Source organism: Ambystoma mexicanum, chromosome 6q (genome assembly GCF_040938575.1).
Source record: "Ambystoma mexicanum isolate Mex_15411 chromosome 6q, UKY_AmexF1_1, whole genome shotgun sequence".
NCBI lineage: Eukaryota > Metazoa > Chordata > Amphibia > Caudata > Ambystomatidae > Ambystoma > Ambystoma mexicanum.
In genome coordinates this window covers 1386298042-1386325400 of record NC_090937.1, presented here as the reverse complement: position 1 = coordinate 1386325400, position 27359 = coordinate 1386298042, and positions in this window count along the sequence as shown.

Genomic DNA, 27359 nt, shown 5'->3' with positions numbered 1-27359 from the left:
CCTACTAGGCCAGGTGTCATTCAGATCGGGCAAGTGCAAGGGAAGGGGAAAAGGACAGTGCAAAACATGGGAATAGATAAATAACACTAGGTAAAGATAACGGCCAGCAAGTGGCAAGTGTAAGTGCGGACAACAGGTGACAAGTGCTGGTAGGGGGAATGTAGGGATACAGAAACAGTCCCCAAGTGCGGGGGTTGCCGTCAGGCAGTGCAGATGTGAGAGACTGGCGGGGGAGGGTCCTGGGCCCGAGATTAGAGGGTGTCAAGGTCATCCAGTGCAGGTCTGGTAACAGCCAGGAGGTCAGCAGGAGAGAGAAGGAGAGAAAGCAGAAGCAAAGAGAAAGGTTTTGAGGCGTTTCCCGAACCAGAGATGGTTCTCCTCATGTTCAAGGGAGGCAGGGAAGCTATTCCAGAGGGAGGCCCCAGCAGAAGAAAGAGATCTACCACCAACTTGTTGCTTGGAGAAGCAACTGACCCTGAGGGAGTTGGAGGCGGATGAGCGAAGGGCTTGCGAAGGAAGATATTTAGGAAGGGAGAGTTGAAGGTATTGGGGCCCAGTGCCCCAAAAGGTCTTGTGGACAATGCATAGGGTTTTGAACTTAATCCTTGCAGTCACTGGGAGCCAGTTCAGAGATTTCAGACCTGGAGAGATACGATCCTTGGGCTTGAGGCCAAGGACAAGACTCGCAGTCCTGTTCTGGATGTGTTTCAGACGGTGGAGAGTAGAGGCAGGCAGATTTAGAAAGAGGCTGTTGCAGTAATCCAGTCTAGAGAGAACCAGAGCTCTGGAGACAGTGAGCATCTGGGGGAAGGAGAGGAAAGGAAGAATACCTCTGAGGAGGTGCAGCTGGTAGTGTGACTTCTTAGAGACGTCAGAGATGTGCGGAGAGAAGGAGAGTGTGGAGTCAAAGATGACCCCGAGGTTTTTAGTCTTGCAGGTGGTAGCAGGAAGGGGCCATGAGAGGGCGGCCAGAGAGCTACAGGAAAGGAAGGAGCGGGTGCGCCGATGAGGAGAATCTCACTCAGTCTTACTGGCATTAAGACAGATGTCATTGGTGGCACACCACTCCTGGATAGCAGACAGTCAGAAATTGTCGGATGAAAAGACATATCAATATCTTAGCACAGTTACAAATACATTTTTCAGCGGAAACACCTGTGACTAATCTGCAGATCAATGTGAGCAGTGCAATAAATCTAGGGGTCAGATTAAAGACACTTTGCATCAGTGCACGTATAAATGAGCTCTGTGGCAAAAAGGCCCTAGTGCAAAAAACATCCCTCTCTTAATGCATGTATTGAACTATGCCTATGTTAGCCATAATCCTAGCACTAGGGAACAATATTTGCCTGGTCCGCACATGCATTGACAGAATATATATTTTTTTAATGTTAGGGCGATTATTGGCACCAATTAAAGGGTCCAGTATTATGGCGCTAGATCATTTGCTGCTAAAACAATTTAATTAGAGGAAAACCATAATAATCCTGCCAAACTAATGTAAGGGAGTAACTGTGGTATGAATTTGTTGTATGGTTCTATAATGAAGGCTCTGTTTAAAGGTAGAACTTGTCTAATAAATCTGCAAACACTGTGGCATGTGGTTAATACCACAAAATACTGTACCATTTGTGTACGTCCAGATACCAGGCTATTCTGCACAGAATCCAAGCATCATCCTTAAATACTGCAGACAAGATGTAGGAAAAGCATGGTTATTTTCTATTGCTGAGTGTGGTCAATGTTATCGTTTTCCACCTCTGCTATTTCTGGGATAGTGCCGCTAATTGCGAAAATGTGTTGGTACCACACAGAAAATATGGTTACTAGATTCCAGGTCCATCAGGCATTTTATCCTGTACAAATAAGTTACATTATCAATGTCATCTTTTGAGCTTAGTGTTGCTCTGAGGGGCAGGGATGCCAACCATTCTGTGCTAACTGGTGGCAGTAAATGAAGTATAGACCAGAGGCTCTTACCGGTTGATAGACATTGGGCCTCATTAGGACCCAGGCGGTAAGGGGTTTACGGCGGCGTAAACAGCACCGACCCTTACCGCCTGATTCCGAGGTCCCTTAGCGCCATGGAGGTTTTAACACCTGCTTTTAGCAGGTGTTAAAATCCATGGCGCTAAGGGACCTTGTTGTTAATTACACCACCGTAATTTACGGTGGTGTAATTAACGCCTTCCCCACTCCCATTATGCCCTATGGGGCAAAAATGGGAATGGGGAAGGGTAAATGGGTTAATGGGGACTTACCGCCCCACTCACCTCGGAATGGGGCGGTAAGTCCACCAACCACCATGGTGTAAACGTAGTTTACGCCATGGTGGTAAAGGTACGACCCAGGCGGTAACTTACCGCCTGGGTCGTAATGAGGCCCATTGTGTTTTGTGTACTCTGGAATAAAAAGCAGATTTACTCCTCAGTGTTCTCTTATATACATTGAATTGAATTGAAATTATTTGCAACACGCAATATGGGAAGAATTAATTTCATCTGGGTGCAGGGTTTAGATGAACACTTATGTTATCCTGCCAGAAGCCTACTATGATCTCATAAAGCCATTCTTTGTAAGTTAATTTAACAAATATGTCTTTAGTGCCTTCCGGAACTGAGCTAGTTCTTTCAAATTCCTAATCCTCTAAGAGATAGAATCTTGGTCCGTACACTGAGACACGTCTATCTCCTCTGGTGGTGCAACAAGAGGGAGAGATGACAAACAACAGCTTGTCTGATGAACGTTGGGGACAACTTGGTTGATGCCAATTTAGCTTCTCCGCTAGATAAGTAGGGGCAAGACAGTCCCTGCATTGGTACACCAATCACAAAATCGTGAATTCTACTCTTTCTTTGTCCGGGAGGCAATGTCACGATCAGCAGAGTGTAGCAGCAATACATGTTATGAACAGTGCTTGTGTCTGCAGTTGTCAGTATACATGCTCACATATCAAAAGTGCAGCCTTTTGACCTGGACTGGCATCAATGATAGGGGGAGTAGACGTGGTACAGCGATTCTAGTCTGCCTTTTTTCAAAATGGCAAACAAGCTTTAGAAGTCCACGGAATCCAACACATCAGCCCTAAATAGTTTAAACTACTAACAGGGAAACTATGAGTGGTGGCAACAGATAAGCAGAAGGAGGATGCAAACAGTAGAGACCAGGGAATAACCAATCAGAATCTGTCAGACTGACTGGAGCCTTCCCAGGGACTGTGTTTTGTGGGTACACCCTTGGGTGGGACCTGTGTGAATGGAGTCTGAAGTCAACTCACATGCTCTGATATGGGTGTCTTGTTTTGGTGTGTGTGACACAATGTCTGGGCCAGCCCTGATTAAACTGGAGTGAATGCTGTGTAGTGTTCTAAAAGGCTGGTGCTTACTCCAATCCACATTCTGTGTTCTGGGTGTCTGGGTGGAGCGAATGGACTGAATGCCTGGGAGCTTGATTGGCTACCTACCTGCATGAATGATTGGCTTCCTGAGTCTGGGTCAGCCTGAATGAATGGGAAATAAATGTGTATATCTTGGGACCTCTCACTCACCAATTTGTTCAGAAGCCAAATCTTGAAACTGATCTTTAGAAGCTGAAGTTGACGCTGAAGCAAGAAGAAGCTGTTCCCTAAAAGCCCAGCTGGAGCAAGTAGACTGCTGCTGTATTTTCTTCACGAAATCTGAAAGCTGCCATTTTATTCCAAGGCCTGATCCAAGAGAGGACTTTGCTAGGAGACCTCTACCTGAGCTACGACAGACTATTGTGCACCTGCTACTCTCATCAGGGGGTATTTGTGAGTCTAGAAGAGTAGTGCCTGGTCATCTTGAGTTGAAGAAGTCCAGTTGTGTCAGCCAGGGTCCCGAAGAGTGTTGATGACCGCTGGAAGTGAGATAGCTGTATACCACCCAGACGTGGGGGTATCCTGGCATAGTGCTGCTTGACACCCAGAGCTGCAAAAGTTCCACCTGATTGAGAATCCTTCAAGCAACATCCCTGAGACGACTTCTGACCACTTGTTTCCACTGAAGAAGATTCTTGTTCGCTGTGTTCAGAGGAAGACCCGCTGATGAGTTTCCTGCCACCAAAATACCAAGATGTCCTGAGGGTGGAGCCTTGTTGATGATCCAGGGTCAGTCCAGTGATTGAGTCCAGGTCACCAGAACCCATCCAGATGTCTGTGCTTAGGCGGCAGCACCGAAGTCCAAAAGACAGTGAACCAAAAAATTCTGAAAACCGAAACCTAATTCAGGCAATGCACCCATCACCGGCAAAAGTCATCCAAGGTTCTCAAGGGTTGTTTTGTCTTCAACCAGGCCTTTTCGGAGTCCACAGCAGGTTTCACCTTCCTAGGACTTCCATGGCCAGAGTAACAATCATCCAATGTAGACCACTGTGACAACATAAACTGTTGCCGTTCCGAGAATGATTGGTTTGTTCTTTTCTCTTGACCTCGATAGCCCTGTGACTCACTCTTGCAAACAAAGAAGGTCCAGCCTTCAGAGGTCCAGTCAGGTAAAGCCAAGAAACTCTGCCAATTTGCCTGTCTAAGCACCAAGGGTACTTTAATGAGGAAGAGCGTCTTTCATCCTCAGGAGTGGTCCACGGGTCCCAGAGTCACCTTGGATCCTGTTCTCATGTGGCATATCAGGTACTTTGGGGTGGTAGGACCTGTAAAAAGAAAGCAGAGCATTATTGAATATTTGTGGACTGGGCTGTAAAAGACAAGATAAGGTACTCCCTAACATTTTCATTACAGGTTGTCCAGGTGGGGAGATCCCCACACAGCATTATTATTTGAGTCTCACTAAAGTATACTGCCTATGTGCTGAAACTAACCTGCCTTTCTTCTATAATCTATGAAAGTACACCTTAATTAAGAATCCACATGCATTTTTAAAAGTGTGCTCAGTTGGGGCATTATTACTGAATTTAAGTCTAGTGAAGTACCACATAGAGTATATATTGTTGCCATTATTGAATAAATGTTGGCAAAGTACAAAGTGTGTTATTTATATGTATATATGTATATGTATCTTATATTACATAAGGAAGCTGTGTTATCACCTAAGATAGTGTGTGGACATTCCTTTGTGGGGGCCTGGGGAAACACTATACATAAGAACCAGCCTACATCACCTCCTGAGAGCTTAAGCTTGGTTGCTCGTTCATTGCTACAATATAGAGAACCTTGGCTGGGGTGCTCTGTGCCTCTGTCCCAACCATATAGAGGGCAGAAGTACAGGTACGTACCTCCAGTCTTTACACACTGCCATTGCCCAAGGTACTATACATGCACCTCAAAAAATAAAGAAAAGAAAACAGAGTGTAAATGCATCGTACCGAATGAGAATTCATACAGACATTCATAGAGTGGGGCAATTTATCTTCCTATTTGCCTCAGTGCTCAAAAAGCTCAAAAAAGGCACCCATATCTTATCAAAGAAAGAACCATATCACCTTCCACTGCCATTCCAATGACTCACACATCTACCTACATGTCTAATATGAGAACGGCTAGTGATTTGGACTCACAATACTGAAAAATTGGATGCACAAAATATACTAAAACTGAATGAAGCAAACATTGAGAAACTGTTCCTGAGACCCAAACATCATATTAATACACAATACAAACCGTTCCCTCCTCAATGTGTCTTCAGATTGATGGTTTCAATAAAAAGGGAGGTGAAAAACCTAGATGCCCAGTTGGACATGGATCTAATTATGAATTCACAATGGAGCTCATGTTGCATTGGGGCATAACGTGAATGGAAAGTGTAAAAGCCTTGCATAAGGCTTTAAAGCCTTCCATTAACATCACACCCTATTTTCAATTATTTGCATGGCGGAGAGGAGAGGCGGAACGCAGTGTTCCCTGTTGTAATTGTGAGCGCCACTTGCCATGCATGAATGGCAAGCGGAGCTCACAATTCAAAGTTAACCCTGCATGGCATGCTAGTATGCCAGGCAGTATTTACTCACTTTGCTCTGTGGAATGAAAATGTGAAGGGCGAAAGGGGCATACAGGCTTGTCTGCCACCTTTTGCCCTTTACATTTTCAACCCGCAGTGCAAATGACCAGAATTTGTCAGTGGGGACCGGCTTACATTAAAGTGTAAACGTAACAAGTCCTGGTGTAACGCTCACCTGGTATCCATGGGGGCGCCACTCAGCCTGTTCTGACCTATTACGACCTCGAACCCTTCCCTGGAGTCTACTCGACTGGAGACTGGGCCTGAAACACAGGATTGGTATAGTTTATCTCCCTATTGTCTCTGTGTGCTTGAACCCCTTCTTCCCCGGGGCCCAACCCTTCCCTTTGATCCACAGCTCACCTTGTTTTCTTGAAAAGTGTGCTCTCCATCCAGGGGCGCGTTGATTGATGCAGACTCGTTGCTGCCTAGTTACTTCACTGGCAAGAGTCTGACAGGTAAGTATAATGAGTCTTTTCAACAGTTCTCTAACTTTGTTCCTTTCCTTCCTTAGATGATGGCCGACGTCCGGGGATGGCGACGTGCTGCTGAGATGAGTAGCGCTGAAGGTGAGTGAGAGCGCGATGCGCGCTGCAACCCTTTCGTATTTGTATTGAACTGAGTTCTTTTTCTGTGTCTTTTAGGTGCCGCTGAAAGGGGCCCCTAGGGGACCCTGACATCTATGTAAACAAGGCGGGTCACCACACACGATACAGATGCCAGACACAAGGTTGTATTCCCAAAGCTAGGGTTTTATTGCAAAGCAAAAGTCTCAGTTGGCCAACTCGGTTCTCACGCTCCGCGACGTGTATCTCTAGACCTCGAGGGACGCAAGAGAGTGAATTACGTACATCAGTTACATATATACAAAATGCATATCAAACAATCAGCTATGACATGTATAACACCCCTCTTCATTGGGTTTCTTTGAACTTGGTGTGATGACGGACATCTCCGACCACTATGACACCTTCAAACATCTATTCTAGTAACAATTTGCAATTTGTGAGTGCGTAGGCATCTTTCGGTTATTGAAAAGAACATGCCGCTTCTGTTCTTCGAAGCGAACTACATACAAAGGGAGTTGCATTCCAGACCTTGCTATCTATCAGGTTCTATTTGTGTCCTGGGAGCCGACATTCTCTTAGCGGGCTCAGCAAAGGGGGGCCGTTAGAGAAGCATAATTCAAGCCTTTAGCGGTATTATTCTAACATATTCTACCATATAACGAGACTGGCTGGCAGCTGTGAAATGATTAAATGCCCTGCGGCTCTGCTTCAAGGCTACATTAAGGAGGGAGCCGGGCATTCTTCCTGGCGCTGCCTACGTTTGTGTTTCAGCAAAACTCTTGTTATCCTCTCTGTCCTGTGGCCTTGTCCTTTTCATATACAGACAACAATGTTCCACAGTCGAGCAGTGTAAGCGGAAAATATACTGCAAAGCAATAGGAACAGAAAGCAATGAGCAATGGTTAGAAAACAAAATGACGATTCTTATTACATCAAAATGGCCGTTCATTGGAAAACTCGAAAACCTATATTCTGTCGTATCATGCATGAGACGGTTGGCCCACGGCCACCAAAATGCGTTTGCCGTCTCAAATGAGATTTCTAGACTGACAAACCCTCCTTTGGCCGTATGCCAAACGTCTCATCTATTTATTGAAACCTCCTCTAGTGATGATGAATCTGAAGTACTTATGTCTGCGTCTCGCATGCTATCATGGTCATCATTGTCTTCATTAATATCTATTGCCATCAACTCTTTCATTACTCTCATCTCATTTGGGTCTGGGCTAGTTAGATCATGAGGTTGTTTTTTCTTTGTTATCATTTGCATGCATCCTTCCATACATCCCTTAGTTACCTCTGCACAAACTATGGGTAAACAATGTATGCAACAACAACCCGTTAGGAATATTCCGAACACCACTACTAATATTGAGATCAGCTTCCATCCCCAAGATCGTAGTATTCCCCAAAACCAAGATCCTATTTCCCAGCTCCCTTCTCCCGTGGGGAGTTCAGAGCTTGGAACGTGCATTTTCTTTATTGCTTCAAAGATCGTGGGGGAATAGTCATCGACATAAACGCAACATGCTGATTCCACTATTTTGCAAATTCCCCCACGATCAACCAGGATTACATCGAGAGCCATTCTATTTTGCAGCGTCATTAACCTGAATCCTCTTTCTTCCAACATCATGTTAAATAATATAACTGTTGTTGTGTTTATTGTATCCTTTAGGATTCTGGACAGTTGCCTTATATTATAGGAGTTCACTATCTGTCCTAAAAATGGAATGAATGATTTCGCTACATCAGTTGCTATTAAAACACCTTTGTCAGTCCTTTTGACTATAGTTCTGGATAATTTGGCCATGGCTGCTGTTTCCAAGAGGAATACTCCTGGGAACAATAGCCCTAGGTAACATGTACCTCCGCAGTTCCTGGGCAACCAAGGGTATGCTTTCTCTCCACATATAAAATAAACTGGATCAACTACGTATACTGGTTCTATTTCCCATTTTAGTACCACTGTATTCATACAACCAGTATATGTTCCCACTGAAAAAGAGCCTTTCTTTTTTAGACAAAAAGGGACAGTTCTTGGGCTATAATTCACCATGTAAAATGGGGGAATTGTATCTTTGTCCCCTTCTGTTCTTACACGAAACGTCATTACAGATGTTTTTTCTGGCGGGGACAATCTATCTCCTCTATTTTGTCGTGTTATCTTCCGTGTACTTTTCCTCGTGGGCTCTGGGGCTATTACTTGTGCTTTATGGAAAATGTAACAACCCACAGGCTTCATTATTATCTCCTCAAACTCATTCATGTTGGTTCTGTCTAATTGTCCCCTATTACTCTCATTCCACTTCCCATAGAACATTGCACCTAAAGATGCACTATATGCAGAACCTAATGGTAATGGCTGCACATACAACCCTATTCCTTTTCCGGCATGCTGTGGTAAATGGGCACGTACTCAGCAGTTTGTTTTCTTCAGGATCACATGCGTCATGTTCATTATCAGAAGAAAAGTGTTATTTCCAAAACCTTCCCTGTGTTTTTCTTCCATTGGGGGTAGGGTATAAGTGATCCCCTGAACCGGGCTTCAGTAGTGGATATATTAATTATTGGTATAAACATTTCTAACAGGTGTATTGTTTCTACCCACGATAATATTAGGGCTGTCGATATTGGTGCTACCACGTTCATAAAGCACATTATTATCGTTAGTGTCAGCATACAATTTGTTTTACCATGCGTTTTTCTTAAACTTATAGGCCCTCATTACGACCCTGGCGGGTCGTCTACGCCAGCGTTATTCGCGGCGGACCCGTCCGCCCTACTACGAGATCCCGTAGCGCCATGGTGGTTTTCCGCCCGTTTTTTCCGGGCGGAAAAAACCATGGCGCTACGGGACCTCGTCGTTAATTACGCCACCGTATTTTACGGTGGCGTAATTAACTCCTTCCCCACTCCCATTATACCCTATGGGGCAAAAATGGGAATGGGGAAGGGTAAAATGGGGATTGGGGATTTACCGCCCCGCCAAGGTCGGAATGGGGCGGTAAATCCGCCAACCCCCATGGCGGTATCGGCAGCTTTCCGCCGTGCTCCATGGTGCATTTAGCACCACGATCTCCGCCAGGGTCGTAATGAGGGCCATAGTCTTTATAACTGACTCATTCTCAGAGGTGGTGGTGCAGGAGGAGGCTGGAACCGGTCCCGGCATGTTTCTCGTTGTCCTTCTTCTTCCTTATCACAGTTCGTTGTGGATGTCTCTCTTCGTCGCGCTTGCTCTGATGTATATAAGTTCAATGGAATTCTCACAGTTCAGTTTTGTCTGTCCTTTTTAGCCTGGATTGATTATTTGTTTTTAGGCGAGATCACTTGTCCCTTCTTATACTGCTCAGAGGACCTTTGAACAGTTATCACCTCAGTATCATGTGCGCCCAGCTTGTCCGCTCTGGTTCCGGACACATGTACTGTTAATCAATTATCTCACTTGTCATAGTACCATGTGCGCCCAGCTTGTCCGCTCTGGTTCCGGACACATGTACTTTTATGATCGCACCGAGGAGCCGCGAGTCTTGAATTGTCCGACTTGCACAATTGTCACGCTTCTCTCCTCTACAACCCTGGTTCCTTCTCCGTCCATGAGCTGAACCAGAGGTTGACATAAAGAGCAAAAGAAAAAGAATGCGGATCACTTTCTCTCCCGAGGCCGCAGGTTGTATCGCCTTGCACCTGGTATTGTATGATCCATGAACAGTGCCGGTGCACTTTCAGATTCAGGCTTGAAGTCAGCCTGTGGCATTTCTGCAGGTGCTGGTGTGTGCCGCGCCAATGATGCAGATTCGGTCTTTGGCGTGCTGGCAAGTGCTGGTGGGTGCCAAAGGGGTACACGATTTGGTTTTGCTGGTATCTGCAAGGCAGATTTCACGTCGGCCAGCAGTGATGTCGATTCTGCTGGGCAACGTTGGGGCACTCTTTGCCCTTCCCCCTCTTTGGCAATCGTCTCAGGCTTCGTTTCGAGTTTCACTTCATGTTTTGGCAGATCAGGTGGCTGCACACTGGCAACAGTTTCTTTCATTTCTGCGACCGCTGTCTCTTTCCGGTCATCAGTGTCAGGCAAGACTTTCAGTGCAGTTGGAATCTTTTTGGCATGGGTGGCATGGATGCACGACTTCCTTCCATCCACCCGTAATGCCGTCTGCGTCGCCAAAAGTACTTGATGGGGCCCACGCCACCTGGGTGCTAATGATGACTTTCTTTCGAAGTTTTTTAGCAGCACCCAGTCTCCTGGCTCCAGCGCGTGCCCCGGACCAGTATACTGCACGAGTAATGCCTCCTGCACCTGCTGATGAATCAAACGCAATTTCTGCATTAAAAGGCCACAATAAGTACTAAGCACAGGATGTTCTATCTCACTGAGTCGTTTTGGCTGAGGTGCGCACCATACATTTCCCGGCCTCCCCATTATGATCTTGTATGGGGAGGGCCCAGTTTTAGCCTGTACAGATGTACGCATGCATAATTGTGCTATTGGTAATGCATCCACCCAACTCAACTTGCTTCTCTCACAAATCTTGCTAATCTTTGATTTAAGAATCCCGTTGTGCCTCTCCACAAGACCGGCAGAACTCGGATGCCTTGAACTATGGAATCTCTTATCAATCTGGAGACCTGCACATATCTGTAACACCACTGCACCCACAAAATGTGGTCCATTATCGGACCATAGGACACGGGGCAAGCCAAATCTGGAAAAATACTCCTTCAACATTACTTTTGCCGTTGTCATCGCTGTGCAGTCTTTTAAAGGATATGCCTCCACCCACTTACTGAATCCACAGATTACCACCAAGACGTATTTTAAGTTTTGGCACCTTTCCATCTCTAATAAAATCAAAATGAACTACCTCAAACGGCATGGAGGGCGGGCCAAAACTGTCTGTTGGTGTCACTGTTCCCTTTCCTACATTGTGTTGTAAACACGTGATACAGTTCTGCACCAACCTCTCTGCATTCTTTTTTATGTTTACATTCTGCCATACTGTAGAAAGGTGCTGTATCATTTTCTTGGCACAGATGTGCATAGGACTGTGGGCCATTGTGACCATTGCAGTCACATATGAATTTGGCAACATCCAGTTTCTAGTTCCCTTGTCCACCTAACAACCCTCCAAATCCAACTCAGCAGATCCCTCTGCCCATCCCTGTATTACATCGGCCGTAGCCTCGGCCTGCATTTCTTTGACAGTTGCAACTCCATCTTCTATCATACAGGGTACTTCCTCTGTCTGAACCGTCATCATCTTGGTATTCAAATCAGTAGCAGTTTGTTTCGCAATCCTGTCTGCAAACGCATTTCCCTCTCCTATTTTGCATGCTACTTTTTTATGTGCCTCGCATTTCACTATTGCTAGGCGCTTTGGAAACGTGAGTGCAGACAGCAATCGTACAATCAAAGGGCCATGTTGAATTCTGGCACCATGTGATGTCAGAAACCCTCTCTCAGCCCAGAGTCGTCCAAAGTTATGAACCACTCCAAACGTGTACCGACTATCAGCATGTATATATTCACATTTAAATTTTCAGAAATCTCGCAGGCTCTGGTTACTGCTATTATTTCCGCGGCTTGTGCTGAATTATAGGGGATTCTTTTACTTTCTACAACACTCTCTAGGGTAGTGATAGCGTATGCAGCAGTTGTCGTGCCATCTGGTAATTTAAAACATGAGCCGTCACAAAATAACTCTCCATCCGGCTCTTTCAGTCTCCCCTTGGTTTCTTCCTCAGTGACCATTAACCAATCGTGGGGGGGGGGGGTGATTCATTCTTCCCAATTTCTTTTATGGTTAATGGCATTAATTCTGCAGGATTCAAAGCGCTACACCTCATAATTTGGATATGGCGGGCGAACAAGATAATCTCATATCTTGTCAATCTAGCAGAGGTGAGGTGTTACGTCTGTGTCCTATTTAATAGAACGTCTATGGCATGTGGCACCATAAGAATTAAAGTGTGCCCCAATACCATCCCTTCCATTTGTTTCACTGACGCAGCAGCCGCCGCGACAGATCGCAAACATCGTGGTAGTGCGTGCACTACAGGGTCCAGCGCAGAACAAAAATAGCCGCACGGCCTATTTCTTCCACCTTGTTCCTGTGTCAAAACTGCCAATGCACATCCTTCACTTTCACACACAAATAGTCTGAAAATGTTCTTAAAATTCGGCGTACCGAAAAAAACTGGAGCCGAGCATAATGCAGTTTTCAATCCATCAAATGCTCTCTGACATTCCTCATCCCACTGCAAAGGCATAACCACATCTTTTCTAGTCAAATTCACTAATGGTTTCACAATCAACTCAAAATTACCAATCCATTGTCGGCAATATGAAGCCATGCCTATTATGGCTCTGACTTCTTTTTGTGTCTTTGGAATAGGCATACAAGAAATTCTTTCTATGCGTTCTGGCATTAGTCTTCTCTCTCCTTTCAAAAGTAGGTAGCCCAAGTAAACTACCTCCTTTCGATTATACTGAAATTTCTTCAAACTAGCTTTATGGCCATGTGCCGCTAGGTGTGACAGTAGTAATACAGTGCTTTCTTTACAAATCTCCTCTGTCTGCAGCTAGCAATAAATCGTCTATGTATTGCAAAAGTACACAACCCACGGGTAATTCCAGCATGCCTAGTTGTTCTTTTAATGCTCCACTGTAAATACTTGGACTTTCCGTATAACCTTGCGGAATCCGTGTAAATGTAAATGATCGTCCTCCTAATGTGAACGCGAACAAGTATCTACTGTCCTTGTCCACTGGAATACTAAAGAATGCGTTCTTCAAATCTATTACACTAAAATATTCTGCTGAAACAGGTATCATTGTCAATATTGTAGTGACGTCTGCCACTAGAGGAAATTGCGGATGTACTACTTTATTCAATGCGCGTAGATCAATTATGAAATGGTATGGTACCTCATTACCTCCTTTTTTATAAACCGGAAGGATCGGGCTGTTACATGTACTGCCTGTGATTTGCTTTATTACCCCTAATTTCACAAAATCAGTAACAATACTCTTCAATCCTTCCTCACCTTTAACCAAAATTCTGTATTGGGGTATTCGCGGTAGGGTAACACCTTCTTTTAAAATTATCTTTACTTGCTCTATCTTTAAACATCCCACATCGTTGTCATGCATTGCCCATATACAGGTTGGTACTTTACTTAGTTCCCCTGGAAACGCTTCGGACATGAATTCTGACACAGGGGCATCATGTAGCCATATTGTTAGAAACACTCCGTCTGCCGTGCAATGTATAACAGAACCTAGTTTTTTCAACAAATTTAATCCCAACAAATTTTCTCCACAATTTTCTGTTAGAAGGAAAGGACAATGTTCGGTAAATGGTCCTATGGTAACTGGGACTGGTTTGGACACTGGGTTTATGACTGGTGTACCTGCGACCCTACGGAAATATTCTTTTGCCCTGACAGTGGTATATTCGGAACCAAGTGATGGTCTATTGAACACTTCTGTGCTCCTGTATCTACATGACTCTCATTTCTACGTAGGGTCCTCTCTGATTCAAGGGAATAGACACTGGTTCTGACCCCTGTCCTGGGCTGTCTTATTGGGGAAATAACACATCATCCGATGTGTAATCATTACTATTACTGTAATAGTGTTTGGCTGTGTATCGAAACAATTTCCACTCTTCCCTCTATTTCCCCCACTCTGATTTCCATATTGTTGATTTTGGTGTCCCTGACTCTGGTTTGGGGTATTTTGGGTTTGGCCTTGATTTTGATTACCTCCATTATTATGATGCTGCTGCATACTATTCCTATTTGTTCCATTCGCTCCTGGGTGTCCTCTATGCTGTCTCCTCTGACCAGACCCATTTCTATTCTGTAGATGCAGGCATTGCGCTCGCCAATGTCCATCCTCTTTACAATAAGCACACTGATTCGGCCCCACTCTTCCCCCATGCATATTCGAACTACTCCTTACTTGTGCGTTCCCTCGCCCTCTATTATGTCCTGTTACTTGCTGCAATAGTACCTGTGTTCTAATTAGACATTCCTTCAAGTCTGCCCCCATCTCTTTTAGCAACGATAATTCGTTCACCATCTCCTTCTGCCCCGACGATGTTAACTGCTGCTGTTTATTGTGCGACCCCTTTTTCCCCTTCCCAGGTCTCCCGATATCCCTACTCCTGTACGTAGGTATAGTAAACATTTTGGCAGGTGCAGTAAACATTTCGACATAATCATTATCTAATTCATCCCTAAACTCAAGAAGTCTATACACATGTTCTCTCACTTCGTCATCCCTCTCCCTACAGCGTGCTAATGCATTCAAATCTAACAATCGCTGCGGTGGTAATTTCCCAATTAGCTGTTTCCATCTCTCCACCAAATATTCACCCATGCATTTCCACCACTACCTGTCTTTCGTTGCTTCTACGAAAGTCATATATCAAAGCCAATGTTGCCGTCCCATCATTCCCGTCTATATACATCTCTGCCTGTTGCTGCAATTCCACCTTCCTTTCCTTGTTGATTGCGCTGCGGGTTACCCTCGTGCACTGCCGTTGGTCAGTCCCGCCTCTTGCCCCCGTGGTTTCAACTTCAACCCCGGTAGGAACGGACGGTACCGAGTCTGTGTCTAAGGCGGGAGGTGCGGGTGGGACAATGGGAACAGCAAGTGTCTGTTGTGGGCCTGGTTGGCTAGTAGGAAGTGTTACGTGTGCGGTCTGTGGCTGTGGGAAGGCTTGAGCTACCGGAGGGGGAGCTTGAGCTACGGGCGGGGTCTGGGCAATAGCTACTGACGTATCTGGTCTTACTTCTGATCTTGGGCCTTGTTTTGTATGGGTCAATATATTTTCTATCAATTCATCTGTCATGTGTAATTCTCGTTGTGGGTAAATCTTTTCTATATTCAACTGGTCACGCCTGCCTGCCCTTCTTAGACTCTCAGTCCACTCCTCCTCTTCTTTTTCTTCCGCTACTTCACCTTTTGATTTATGTCTGCGCGCATGCTTTGCTCTGCTTTTAAATCGAAGCATTGCTTCCTTTCTCCAGTTTTTAATAGTTTCAAATGCTGCAGGGCGCGCTTTCTTTCTTATCAACACCCTTTCCAAGTTATCTATCCTCGCCATCTCAAAACTACCATTAATCGGCCACTGATGGTCTTGTTGCTTTCTGGTTTGCCTATGCCAAGTCTCACAGAATATTATCGCACCCACTCCATACTTCACATACATCTCATACGCCGGCGTTCCCCCAGGTGGTACAATTTGGCCATTTTCCAAAGATTGTCTACCACAGCGGAAAAACCCTGCTAAGGTGGACAATACCCCAGGCATGTTTCAACCTTCCCCTTGGTTAATCAACCTTACCTAGGGCGTTTGATTTTGCAAAGTCAACTCTCAAGCACAATCAGGATGCTTTGAATCGGGGAATGACTCACATGATAAATCAAGTCGTCTGTATACTGACGCACCAAAGGACGTTGTGTCTGCGTTTCTTTGCTTTTGCCTCGTTTCGGGACCCTCGCCTCCTTGTTCTCTAGCCAGCCACGTCGATCAGGGATCAGATGTGTGCAGATCTGCAAAGGAGTCTCTCATCACTTTTACAGGGTGCCCCGAACACCTCTTGATCCCGGCTCGATCGTCCCGTCCTCGCCGTTCTCTGCCTTTCTCAATTACAATGTTACGCGAAGGAACAAGTGGGGGAGGGTCCCTGTTCGGGTGCCATCTTGAAAGGGGCCCCTAGGGGACCCTGACTTCTATGGAAACAAGGCGGGTCACCAAACACGATAGAGACGCCAGAAATGAGGTTGTACTCGCAAAGCTAGGGTTTTATTGCAAAGCAAAAGTCTCAGTTGGCCAACTCGGTTCTCACTCTCCGCGACGTGTATCTCTAGACCTCGAGGGATGCAAGAGAGGGAATTACGTACATCAGTTACATATGTACAAAATCCATATCAAACAATCAGCTATGACATGTATAACACCCCTCTTCATTGGGTTTCTTTGAACTTGGTGTGATGATGGACTTCTCCGACCACTAAGACACCTTCAAACATCTATTCTAGTAACAATTTGCAATTTGTGAGTGCGTAGGCATCTTTCGGTTATTGAATAGAACATGGCGCTTCTGTTCTTGGAAGCGAACTACATACAGAGGGAGTTGCATTCCAGACCTTGCTATCTATCAGGTGCTATTCGTGTCATGGGAGCCGACATGCTCTTAGCGGGCTCAGCAAAGGTGGGCCGTTAGAAAAGCATAATTCAAGCTTTTAGCGGTATTATTCTAACATATTCTACCATATAACAAGACTGGCTGGCAGCTGTGAAATGATTAAATGCCCTGCAGCTCTGCTTCAAGGCTACATTAAGGAGGGAGCCGGGCATTCTTCCTGGCGCTGCCTACGTTTGTGTTTCAGCGAAACTCTTGTTATCCTCTCGGTCCTGTGGCCTTGTCCTTTTCATATACAGACAACAATGTTCCACAGTCGAGCAGTGTAAGCGGAAAAAATACTGCGAAGCAATAGGAACAGAAAGCAATGAGCAATGGTTAGAAAACAAAATGGCGATTCTTGTTACATCAAAATGGCCGTTCATTGGAAAACTCGAAAACCTATATTCTGTCGTATCGTGCATGAGACAGTTGGCCCACGCCCACCAAAATGCGTTTGCGGTCTCAAATTAGATTTCTAGACTGACACCACGACGTTTTCAGCGTGGATGACGGTTATGAAGAAGAAATGCAGTGAGTAAGTGCAGTATGCGGCGCCTCTAGATGTTTCTATGCTAACCTGGAATGTCTTTTCCCTCTTGCAGATGGATGAATCATTGCACCTGAAAAGATGAAGATGATTAAAACCGGAATTAAACATAGTTTATGGTTTACCCCTGAGCTTCAGTCTTTGAAATCTCTTGCTTCCAAATCATACTATTTGTGGAAGAAGGATAGTACGTCACTGCTTCTCAACAAATATAAAGTCAATATTTTAACTTATAAAAAGGCCATTATCAAAGCAAAATCTTGCTTTTTTAATGACCGAATACAAAACGCCCAGCATAATACTAAAGAGCTCTTTCTCATCCTGAAAGAACAAGAAAGGACTAACAACATTATCCCAGATAGATCCATCGCCGATGATGCTACTTGGTGCAATGTCATGCAACAAGCAATGCATAAAAAGCTAGACAACATCAAGGTGAATATACTTGAGAAAAGTAACAATTTAAAATGTACTATGACTACTCCCTCAGAATGGTCCTTTCAAAGAGCACCAACTATTCCTATTTTTAATCTCACCCCCATAACAGAAAGGGACTTAGAAATCATTATCACTCAACTCAAGCCTACAAGATGTAAAAATGATATGCACTCCACTATGATAATTAAGACCTCTGCCCCTTCTCTTATTACTGCCATATGCCAATTTGTTAACACCTCTGTTTCTACTGGCACGGCCCCTCAGGATCTTAAGAAATCCTGGGTCATGCCTATTTTGAAGAAACCTGGACTCTCAGTCGACATGCCAAACAACTACCGCCCGATCACCAACACAGCATTTTTGCTTAAGATTCTGGACCGGGTGACATACATACAGATCGCTGAGCACCTAAAGTCATATCCCATTCTTAATGACCATCAGTCAGGTTTCCAGGTTTCCGAGTTGGATATGGCACAGAAACCGCGCTGCTCGAACTTAAATCCAAATTGATGGCTCGTATGGATAACAAGGAGGCTTCTCTGCTTATGCTGCTAGATCTTTCCGCAGCCTTCGACCTGGTGGACCATGATATCATGGCCACCAGGTTGTCTGAAGTGGCTAATTTTTCCACACTAGCATGCAAATGGGTTTTGTCATTTCTCAGCAACCGAGTTAGCAGAGTCTTCCAAGGCAACGCTGAATCTGAGCCCATTCTTACTACATGTGGTGTCCCGCAGGGTGCATGCACCTCTCCCTGCTTTTACAATATATTTACGGCTCCCGTGTTTGCAATGTTAGATCATGAGAATATTATATTTACCAACTATGCGGATGACACTCAATGCGTCATCCCGCTTCTCGGGTCTCACAGACTGGATGAAATTGCCATTAATAAAGTCTTTACTATAATTGAAACCTGGATGGTTCATAACAAGCTGGCACTAAACAAATCCAAGACCGAACTATTGGTAGTTGGCTCACCGCATACCATTATTTAACTTGGCTCACAGTACGACAATTTCCAGCTGGGTGATGAATCCATCAAACCTTTGAAAAAAGTAAAAACTCTAGGAGTAACCTTTGATCAACATCTGTCGATGAAACAGCATGTTAGTAGTATTGTTTCTTCCTGTGCATACTACATTAAACTTTTAACACATCTAAGGCCTCTCATTTCTCAGGATAATGCAGAAACTATTGCGAGAGCAATAGTAGGCTCTAAAATAGACTACTGCTCGAGCCTTCTTATGGGAATTAACAAATCTGAAAGTAACAGGCTACAAATCTGTCAAAATGGGGCTATTAGAGCCGTTATGATACTCAAACACAGAGATCATGTTACTCTAGCGAGACGTGAGCTGCACTGGTTGCCTGTGGCCGCTAGAGTTCTATTTCATACCCTGACTATTGTCCATAAGTGCAGATCTGGGAAAATGCCGGGCTACTTACAACAACTATTACCCATAAGAATCAACACAAGAGCACTTAGGTCCAATGATTCGTTCCTCTTATCTGAACCTAAGTGCAACACTGTCAGAGCAACCGATTCAGCCTTCTTCTCTGCTGGTCCCAGAGCTTGGAATGCTCTGCCGCTGGAGCTAAGATCGATCGAATCGTTAGAAATCTTTAAAAAAAGACTAAAGACATATCTATACCATTAAACAACCTTTTTGCCTGTGATATTCTCACTCGGCCCTGCTTCGTGACACAGTCTTTTGTTTTTCTGTTTTTTGTGTTTTGTAGTGCCCTTACACCTTCGGGTTCATGGCCGCGCTATACAAATATATTAAAGTAAAGTAAAGTAAAGATGAAAAGTTCCGGAGACAGAGTTCCCCCAGAGCGGCTGGGATTCAGGTAAGCGTTTGAAGCTCGAACAGTCTTTAAAAATAAGCGAAGATTTGCTGAATGTTTACTAATGCCTTTTTTCTGTTCTTTTCCCTTTTCCTTAGGAAGCGGTGTGCCGGGATGGGAATGACACCGCCGAAGATGCCCGCAGAACAGAAGGAGCGATGAATGATGGGCATAAGCGCCGCAAGGTAAGGCTGTTTCTAACTGTGTTTTTGTTCTTGCAGGAGCTGAGCGCAGAGGAAAGATGCAGGCCTACTGGAGACCGATTCGAACACGGTGAGTGTCACGCTGCAGGCGCAGAAAACACAAAGCATGTTTCTCAGCCTGGGCGTGGCTTAAATAGTCTCTGGGTATCCGAGGTGTCCCTGGGCTGAACCACACCCAAAAGAGTACACTGCACATGCAGTTCTGGGAACCGAAATATGTGGGGGCATCCATCTTGTCCCTATCAATGCACTATAAGTCCAATCCCCAATGTTATCCTATGGGAGTGAGTGAGTCTGGTGCCACAAGCACCAAGTCTGACTCCAAGTGGGTCTTTGGAGGGATAGAGAGGCCCTTGAGGGCCATGTAGTTGATCGTGGCCTGGCTCCAGCCTGACATCTTGAAGGGTTGGGGACATGAGGGGCAGGAATCATGACACCTGGCCACTAGAATGTCTACCTCTAAATATTATATTTAGGCCAGGAAGAAGGAAGATTCTCAGACTCATTTGAAAATGTGTGGTGTGTTAAATGGAGGATAAAAAGTGAGGTATAATGCTCTGTGTTGCCGTTTAATGCTCCATCCCATTTTTGTGCTTATACGTGTTGCTGGACGGGCATGGAGCAGAGCTAGAAGCTCATGCTGACTAGCTAGAAATGGTCCAATTACTGATATACACTGTAGGCCATTCCTTAATGCAATATTTTGTGACTAAGCCCCAATACCAACCCCATCCTATTCTGATACTATAGAAAGACCATCTAAGGATTCCTTTTAGTATTAGTATGCCATTGCATGAATTCCCAAATCACACAGGACAAACAACCACTGCCTGGAGAAGCTGGAAAACTCTATTCCTGGAGGAACTTGGACATCACATGGAAGATACCAAACCCAACCCATCAACAAGCCACCCTGACCCCACTAAAGCGCATCGTCCTCTCAGAAAAAAAAACACTTCAGTGAGAAGGGGTTCACTCCTCACTCATGCTCCGGAATACTCAAAAAAACATTGAGGAAACACTGCTACCCACAAGACAAGTTTACCTAAGAAAAACAGATCCACCCATAAAAAGCAGAAATCCTAAATGTTGTATTCTGTCCAAATCGATAATGTATCTCATTCAGTGAAAGAACTGTAATAAATCAAAAATGATATGCGAAACTGTTTCTTATGCAAAGTACCTTCGCCTACCCAAAAAATATATGATGATGGCACCAAACATTTTAGAAACTAAGTTTTAAACATATCCAAACCATCAATGCTGCAATTAGGAATAGAATTGGATGCAGCATTCAACCCCCGTCAATGACCCTTCACCCTGCAATCCCATCGATGAATGGCTTTAAACCAATATCAGAACCAGACTTAAACATAACTGTTGAAACTTTGCAACAAACCCAGGTCTCTGATTGACCCATGCCCCCTTAAAATCCAGAAAGAGTTCCTTAACAAGAAAACACCAGAATTCAAGTCTCCCTACATCAAACCACTTCTAAAAAATACAGGTGGAGAAACAGAATACTCCTCCAACTTTCATTCTTTCTCAAACACACCTTAGAGAGTCACATTTCTAGAGTGACAGTTTAAATCTAGGAGTATGTATACACTAATAATTTACAATATCACTCGCAAGTTGGTTCTGGATCTATTAGAGGCACTGAAGCAGCATTAGTTTCCATTTGACATGACCTTAAAATCACAGCAGATGACAACATCACCTCAGCATTAGTACTCCTAAATATCTCTGTGGCCTTTGACACTGTTAACCAGAGAACACCACACTAAAAAAGACATTCTGAATAACACAAATAACACAACTCTAAAATTGACATATTTACAAATAAACTGATCTGAATCAACTGACTCACCCCATTTCAGATCAAATCCACCACCCATTACCTTTGAGTTATCAAGCAACCAAGTCTCTAACTGAACTGTCTCAACATCTATATGATGCCTTGTATAGAGATCATGAAATTCTATGGGCATACTGTTATAACTATACATATGACACACAAATAACATACAAAATGACCAGCAATGGAAACTACAGCATGGCTCTCAGCAATTGTCTTATGCAAATAAGCAAAATCAAGGCAGCCAACTACTTAACTCTCAAACCAGAAAAAATTGAAATTATGATAGTCTCACTGCATGCCACACCTGTAAAACCTCTGCCATGGCCTTTGGAAATGGTAAATGCCCTAAATCATTTAAATCTATCAAGAACCTAGGCATATTAATGGACAACAGACTGATGTTGGAAGCCCAAGTCAACGCAATCTCCAAAAAGTGCTTCTACCATCGGCACTACATCTGACAACTTTAACAGATCCAAAACAGCAGTTAGACTACTACCCCGACTCAACAGAAGTGAACACATAACACTGGCATTCAGAACACTCTACTGGCTACCAGTCCAACAAAGGATCCAGTTAAGGCCCTTGTGAACTAACAAGTGAACAATAAATAAATAAAGTGAACTAACAAGTGAACAATAAATAAATGAAGGCCCTTCATAATTCACAGATCTCTTGAAGGTCTGGGAGCAAAATGTGTCCAAAACAAAATCTCATACTACCGAACAACCAGAGATTGAAGATCATGAACTACAGACTATTAGAAATCAGATTAATTTGCAGATAAATACACAATTTTTCCACCCAAAAACATGCCTCTTAACAAGTCTAGCTTAACAAGGTTTGGCCTACCCCCATCACACTACAATCGATGAGCAAGGGAAATGATGCTCCTCAATGGTTTCACTTTCATGTGCAGACACAAAGTAAGGGAATGTCATACTGGATCTCCATCACATTCTTAGAACACAAGGCATGACATTCAGAAACCTCTAATGACTAAAAGACATCATATCAAAGCTTCATCCAAACCAACACCTTCCCCAAACCAGAACACCTTCATGCATCAACCACTAAAGCCAAACACCTTTCACCATAACACAAAATTTCTCTCCACCTTAATCACCACACACAAGCGCTAACCAGCCATTCATAGGCGGCCTTAAAAAAGAAAAAACCTCTCTCCAAACTATGAAAATCACAAACATACACCTCAAACCCCAACCGTGACAATCAGCCCTTGGCCGCACATGCCCATACCATAAGCACAAGGTCACCCGACCAGACACAAAGTCTTTGATGCCTCCTACTTCTCACCTAGAATGCTTACAAGCATACATAGCTCTGTGTTCTTTTGATCTGTAACCTCAGCACAAAGCACTCCAATCTTGCCTTTCCTTCTCCACCCAACTAACCAAACCCACCAACTGTCTTCCAGATTTGCCAGCACATATGGAGGCAGAAAAACGAATTATGTAGTCACTCAACTCTTCTATCTGTTTGGTATCAGGTGCTACGATTACATAACTACTACATATTACTACATAATTCGGATTTTGTTTAGGTGTCCGCTCTTTTCCTGCCTACAACCTGCCTACAACCTCTATTTCTGTAATTTACGTTATCCCTGTTTATTCGGTGACATCACTGCATATGATTATCGCAATACCCACAAGTATTTTTTCCGTTCTAATCGTGTATGCATCCTATTCTATTTTGTTCACTTCTTTTACTATGTCTCTCCATTATTGCCACCCACCTGGTAAATCACCCACTTATAGACATACATTTTCCATCAGGCAAGAGCATTTACTCCCCCACATTCAACACTCACAACATGCTGCTTTTTCAAGTCTTAAGACACATATATACCCCAACACAAATAGTTCCTCTTTACCCCACCTCCCATTTGTCTGTTTTTGTACTACTTGTTAGCATCGGATTTTCATTTCTAACCAGTCATTTTCACATCACACATATCTTGCAACAATGTCTTTTCACAAATTAGTGTACTATATTTAATACCAACACATGTTTCGTTAATCAATCGACTTTCTCATTTTGGATCGCATTCACGTAAGATTCTTCCGGATTTTGTCTCACGATATCACATGATGACAATGTTGCACGTGATTGCATAATTCTATGCAACTCCAGGAATCGTTTATTCCTTCCGAACAGATGCCGTTCGGTTTCAGAAACTAGCATTTGCACACACTGCTGGTTCCATCGACTATGGGGATCTAACCCCATGACTCAGGTACGACATGGGACTTCTAAGTGTCCATAAGAGACTCACTCCCTTTTAGCCTGACATACACGCGCGCCCATATTTTCTTTTTTCGGTTATTTTGCTTCAGGCTCCACAATGAGGCCATAATTTGGATGGAGTACAGACATTTGGAATTCCATTTCATTTGTGAAACGTTCATTTCTACCCGTGTAAACTCCAGCATTGTGAGCCGACAAGGGGCTCTTGCTGGTGGCCGTGTGCTTCCTGGAGGAGGCGTGGCCTGCGCTACACACGTGATCCATCACGTGATCTCTACAACTTCAAAGGCCAGAGTGAAATACCCTTGCGGCGTTAAGCCCGGCAGGGGAAAAGGCCGCTGACTGTTGTGCAACTGTTAGGTGCTGGTGGTGCGATCTACCGGATGGGAGACTGCGGGGGCCTTCCTCTTTGATCCCCCAGATACTTCTGTGTATCAGTGGAGCCTGACAATGCATTGAGTGGGCGCTCTCATTACACAGGTGAGACAGCACAATAGTGTTTAGTACACTATTCCTTCATAGTTGATTGCTTATAACGAGAAATAGTACTGCTAAGGTGCAAATCTAGCAAAATGGCTAAACCAAAGCCTGCGAAAGCCCAGTATGATTTGCGTAAAGGCAACGCTGGGAAGACAGATAAACTCCCTTCTAAAAGCTCTAAGAAGGTCAGCCTAAATTGGGCACATGGTGCTTCAGATAAAGGCACGATCCCGGCTATGTTTGGGAAAAACAGCACCAAAGTAACTCCTCTTACTGACAAATCGACAGTTGAAGATAGCAATTCAGCACCCCCATCCCCATACAATAACAGTGAGGCTCTCAATTCTACTAATTTTAATGACATCGACAATAACTCACTTCTCGACCTGTGGCTATCAATTCAAAAATCAATGGCCTCTTTAAACAAACCTCTTATCTCATGAAAGGATAGCCCAATAGTGGTAGAAGCACAAGTATTGAATGAGGCTCATAATGATCAGCAGAGACCCATGGTCCCACTTAGCCCTAAACAAACAGGTAATTCAACCTCAAACCTGTCTGGCATCCATCCCTTCCACCCTACCCCTATTTCACCCGTAGTACCAACTGTAGGGCGATTACCGGGTTATCCAAATCTTTACATTGATACTGAAGAATTGGAGCATACAGATAGAGGACTGAGCAGTGATACAGAGGGTTTAAATAATGCAGCAATCGCTGAATTGCAAGCCTCAATGGCATCTGTCCAATTTGCCCTGAAAATCCTATTAAAGCTGTGTGGGAGGATCCATACTAATTCTATAATCCAGCTAGGGCTCCCCAACCCTATTGAGGACATGGATCAAGTACCGCAAATACCGTCGGCTCTAAAGGGGGACCGGGAAATAATAGCCCCGTTGGAAGCGGGTAACTCGGTGGAACCTATGGAGATCGGTGTGAAAGCACCTCTGACTAAAAAACAATGTCGGCAACTAAGACGAGAGGCTGCAAAAAATGTGGTGGTTGAGATTGCCTCCCCCTTAACAGCCACTAATGTTCCGGTCGCTCGATCCAAAAAAGCAAAAAAAAGGGGCCGGAAAACAAAGAAGCGTACGAAGAAGGGTGCGGGGACCTTAACGAGCTGGATTATTCCGGACATATCACAGGAAGCTACCAGCACGATCCTGGAAGATCCAGAATCTGATCTCTCAACCAGCTCGACTGATGATTCTACAAAATGCTCAACTCAATCTGGGGACGGGAGCAGCATGATCCCATGGAGGTAATGGAAATTGATGACCCCAACGCAAGTAAAATCTGCATTATTAAAAATGTACATCAGAAGAAAAGGGACAAGTGGCTGACAAGAACTGCGGTCTTGACTAAACTTCAATTGATCTCAAAGTTACGTGTTATACGCTCGGAAGATTTTTCTTTTGTGGAACCACTCACAGTGTGTAACCCCAATGTTACAGCCCTTCATTTTTGTGTCATGGCATCGGCCAAACTGATCCGAACTCATAAAAATGCCTTATGCAGGTTGGTATAGAGGTAGATGCCAGTAAAGAGAAGGAAGACCCCTCCCTCCCAAGTGGGGATCATGTCCCATCTAAGAATAAGGGTGGCAGACCTGTCCAACCATTGGGAAAGAAAGTTCAGATGGCAGACATTCAAAACACTTTGAAATGGTTGGCTGACTCACTACCTATGGTCTTACAACAACCATGAGATTATTCCTTATTAAGTTGGAATACTCCTGGTCACCAACATTTTCTCACTGATAAGGGATCACTCGCACTCATTAATAACCACCCTATTATTTTATTACAAGAGACTTGGCTGTTGCAGCCCACGGCCATAGATGTTTACTCTATCCACCACACCCTGCCTAAGAAAGGAACACAGGGGCGTCCCTATGGGGGTCTAGCTATTGGTGTGTCGAATAAGATTAAAAGTAAAATGATCCCAGTGGAGAGCAGTTATATATGTGCTGCAGCTATGTCCCTTATAATAAAAGCTGCTTGGGAAGAAAAGCTGTTAATAAACATATATAAGCCTCTGGGGGCAAAGCATAGAGACCACATACAAGATGCCTTACATGATCTTCTGAGTAACTGGAGGTTAACTAATGATAAATATTTTGTCATTGTTGCCGGGGATTTAAATTGCCAGATAAATTGTGGGGGGGGGCACTACCAATAACCGGAATCTATCCAATAACAGCCTTTGGAAACAGGTGTTTACCGATAGTGAGGGGGAGTGCTGGAGGGGCTTCTTTGATTGCTGGGACCTCGAAATAATCAATGGTCGAACAAGAAGTGATAGACCTGGAAAATTCACTTGGAAGAATGGGAGAAGTGGGAGCACCCTCGACTATATCTTTACTAGTGCTGAGATTGCAACTATTGTTGATGATATGGTGGTGAGGGAATGTGAATGGAGCGATCCTGATCCCTTGATATTGAATTTGGGGTCTTGCACTCCGAGGGTGGGAATGGTCAACTTGGGCAAGCTTAAACTAACCACTCATTAAATAATTTGGATGCGTGTACTGTACTTCTTCTGGAAGCATTTTAGATCCCTATCTTCACCACTATATCCTGCCTATATACTGCTTTACAGGTAACTTCCACCAAGACCTTTGTGATATTGTTTACTGTTTTGCTAGCGTGACTCACTCTCTTTCAGCCTGACTGACACGCACGCATATAGTTTATTTTCTGGCCATTTTGCTTCAGGCTCTAAAATGAGGCCATAAATGTGGATGCTTGTACTAAACTTGTTCTGGAAGCATCTTACATCCCTACCTTCACCACTAGATTCCGGCTATATACTGATTTTCAGGTAATTTCCACCCAGACCTTTGTGATATTGTGTACAACTCAGACCCTTTTGCTCTGATCCAAGTGCTCAGCTTTTTTTCTGGTTTATGTTCACAGATTGTTTGCCAACATTGCGAACATTTGTAATCAATTCTTTCTTCACCATTTGGAG